The sequence below is a fragment of the Lactuca serriola genome, chromosome 4 (assembly GCF_051521515.1).
Source record: "Lactuca serriola cultivar US96UC23 chromosome 4, Lser_US96UC23_V15, whole genome shotgun sequence".
NCBI lineage: Eukaryota > Viridiplantae > Streptophyta > Magnoliopsida > Asterales > Asteraceae > Lactuca > Lactuca serriola.
Genome location: NC_136411.1, coordinates 29,649,994 through 29,654,329, shown reverse-complemented (window position 1 = coordinate 29,654,329; position 4,336 = coordinate 29,649,994).

Here is a 4,336-nt window from a genome sequence, read left to right as displayed (position 1 = left end):
GATAATCTTAATCCGATGAGGGGTATCTCTCCTCTATGCCGAGAAGGAATCCTCCATGACTTGGACATAGTACCCTTAATGTACTGTGACATTCCTACAAACGATTCAAAACAACTCGATATGCCTCTCTCTCTGTGTACAACAAGTTCTACATCAAGTTTGCTCCTCTACACCCGAATGATAATCCAGAGCTGATCATCCAGACTGAGTGTGAGAGACTGAAAACCTTCTACTCCAAGAATGCACAGCCTCAAAAAGAAGTGTGGTCGAGGAAGAGGATAACAAAGATCTCAGGGTTGGAAGGAAGATCTTGACAAAATATGAACTTAACTGCATACTGTTCTGGTATCACATCCTCCAGAATAAACCAACTTATCGCACCATTATTGGTGTTGATTTCCCTGCAATCAATCTGAATGATGTTCTGACCATTGTTGCACACCTTTGAAGTCTTCAAAATGACGATCTCTGTATGGGTGCTTATCATGCTGCCTTAAGTTTCCTCAATGATTATGTTGCTGAATTTTTTCGATGCAACTATGAGCTGGCACACCTGTTTGGAACCGAAAACTATCTTGCCAAAATCGACTACGTTCTACCAGAACGAACTGCTAGTTGAAGGACCTATTGATGAGCCGGTTCTAGGGTTTGTTTACAAAACAAGAAAGACAAACAAGGACTTCTTCCGAGTCCTTGACAAACACCTAGTTCCTACTAGGGCTCTTCAAAAGTCATCAGTCGTGCATCTAGGTATGATGCTCCTGAACATGTCAAAGCCAAGTTTGTGAGTCAATTGCGGTGGTATATCGACGTCAGAGATTGGTTGGTCAAATCTTACACATTCATCAAGGAAGAAGCAAATTGAGTTGACCTGATTGCTAAGTTCACTTAGGGGGGATTGTTGGAACCTGAAAGTGAACCTCTAAGCAATCTCTAACCTTTTGAGTTGACCTGATTGCTAAGTTCACTTAGGGGGGATTGTTGGAACCTGAAAGTGAACCTCTAAGCAATCTCTAACCTTTTGAAGTTTCGAAGTCAGTCTCAGTTCCGAAACAGAAGATGGTGCGAAATTAAGTTGCAGTCCGGAGTAAAGCGTGAGTCCAGAAGAGAAGATTATAAGTTTGTGTGCCGAACCAAAATGAAGGCATTCTATAATGGATGTTGTGCCCAGAATGTTAACATGTCTGAATTAGTGTTTTATCCATTTGTATTAATTGTATTTGTCACTTAACTTGATGTAACATATCATAGGACTAAATCTCTTTGTCAAACTTAGATAATCAGAGTATCAAGAGTAACGCTATTGTCCGATACTATGTATGTAATTGGTTTGTACGATGTATTGTGTTCTCCTATTCATAAGAGTTTTCTATGACACATCAATTGACGGATTGTTCAAACAAATATAGCGTCTCTCTAGTTTACTTCACTTTCAATAGTTATTCTCTTAAACATTCTTCTTGCTCTTCATTTATTGTCTTTACTTTGATCATTATCTTCACTCTTCATTAATATCTTGAACACTTTGTTGATTGAATTAACTCAGGCTTGACGGATCTTGCCAGACTCGACTTGAACATTCATTAGTAAGCACACATTGATTTCAAGCATTAACTCAAGGTTTGAGTTTTCAAACTTTGTCCCTGCGCATCAGATCTCTTGTTCTCACATACAATCATTTTCTCTTTTAGTAAGCACACATTGATTTCAAGCATTAACTCAAGGTTTGAGTTTTCAAACTTTGTCCCTGCGCATCAGATCTCTTGTTCTCACATACAATCATTTTCTCTTTTACTACAGTTGTTTATATTGTTTGTAACACCAAAAAGTTGTGAACTCTATAATTATTGGAAATTTTTTATATAAATACATTTTATTTAAAATAAAATACCGGTGCTATATATATATATATATATATATATATATATATATATATATATATATATATATATATATATATATATATATATATATTGCATGCTATTATTAAGTGTATAATTACTTGAATGCATGCTTCTTAAAGTGTTTAAGCATGAAATAGTTTATTATGACACATATTGCTGTTTTCTATGGGTTTATAGCCTATTTTAACATACAAATCGGTGTCTTTTAACATCCTGACAGACCTAATAAAATGGTCGTCTGTAATCACATGTGTTTGTTATACATTAGCAAGGAATTTTTTGTTAAATAAGTCTCCATCATGATATCGTATAATTTAATTTTTTTAACGACTGTATACTGTAAAACTTTAGTTAAATGATTATGTTACTATACCATTTTAGGCCAACCAACCTAACTAGAAATAGTTTTTAATAAAAAACAAAAAAGCAAGAAGAAGGAATTTGTATACATGTTTAGGCCAACAACCCAACAAATGGCATCAGAGGGGGCTTTGACACGCCGCAAAGATGTCAGAAAATGTAACATGGAAGGGCAAAGTGAATGAGTAACCAAACCGCATTTCAAACATTTTTTTTTTCTTTCTGATTTCCCATTTCCTGAATGCCAAATGCAATTCAACCAAACAACAAAGCTAATAGAAAAAGCCGCTTTTCTTGAGTGAGCACCTCCATTTTATTTTTGCGAATTTAATCTTTTTAATTATTTTAAAGTTTTTAATTTTATTCATTTTGTTTATAGAAAATCTTCAATAAATTTTATTATTCTATCATAATTTACAAATATTTTATAAATTATAATTTATTTACAAAAAACATAAATTACCGATAAAAGTGATGATTTTATCATTTTTCTCGGTTTTCTGGTTTCATTGTTGACGTATATGCCTAGTCATTAAATGAGCTCGAAAACCTCCATTAAAGTCTCATTATTTTATGTTTATTTACGAATAAGTTTCAAACTAAAATTTATTTATAATTTGGCCATTTTCTCGCAGTAACATATTTATCGGTTAAATTGCTAACATGGACGGCTAACCATTAAATAAGTAAATGAGAAGGATATTGCAAAACTTGATATCTATCTCATCAACTCATCTAATGATTAGGCGTCGAAGTCAGCAATGAAACCAATAACATGTGTTTTATCGGGAAAAAAATGCATGAAATGAGTGATAAAATGTATAAGATAGATTACATAAAATTAGATAGACAATTTGAAATTTCTTATAAACCTAAAAAATAATAAAGTTGGTAATTAATGCAATTACGTTGTATTGGTTTGATGCATTTCATATTCCAAAAAATATATAACGCAGTAGGATATAAGCCACCATATCTATCTCATCATCTTATTTAATAAGTAGGCATTCAGATCAACAATGAAACTGATAAAATGTATGTTATAGGGAGACAGTGGCCAAATAATAAACAAATTTTAGTTTGTCACTAATTCATAAATTAAAGTAAAATAATGAGACTTTAATGAAGATTTTTCCAGTTCATTTAATGACTAAAACTCCACATCAACAATAAAACCGGTAAACCAGGAAAAAATAGTCAAATCGTCATTTTTATCAGTATTTCATGTGTTTTCGCAAACAAATTTTAGTTTGAAAATTATTCATAAATTACAGTAAAATATTAGGACTTTAATGGAGATTTGTCTTTTTTTTTTAATGTACCAACAATTTAAATAACTTAGTTACCAAGTTAACGGTTTTGAATGAGAGAAAGAAGTGAGGAATCCTCTTTTCGACTCTAGCTCTTTTCGACTCTAGCTCTCCCACTCCAGTTGTTGCTTTTCTTTCTGTTACTTTGAAAGTAGCTGCTTCAGCTTCAGCCACTCGAATTTTCGATATTCCTTTTTATTTCTCATCAAACGAATGACATCTTCTTCTGGAAATCCTAGCTATTCTTAGCATGATATTGGGGAATCTCATTGCTATTACTCAAACAAGCATGAAACGTATGCTTGCATATTCGTCCGTAGGTCAAATCGGATATGTAATTATTGGAATAATTGTTGGAGCCTCAAATGATGGATATGCAAGCATGATAACTTATATGTTGTTCTATATCTCCATGAATCTAGGGACTTTTGCTTGCATTGTCTTATTTGGTCTACGTACCGGAACAGAGAACATTCGAGATTATGTAGGATTATACACGAAATATCCTTTTTTCATGATTCTATTTGTTTCCATGTAATGCATATCCCTATGGTCTCCCCTAAGATTCCTCCACCGACGCTCGTCGGATGTATCACTCATCCCACTCCTAAGTTAAGGAGTCTTTTGTGTGTTACAATCTTTACGGGAATGAATCGCATATGTTAGTTGAGAATTTCTCGGGAATTCATTGATAATGATAATGACTTTGCTAGGTTCTAGGGGGATACTATTCTTTTTTGTTGATCGAACCGCTCTCCCTCA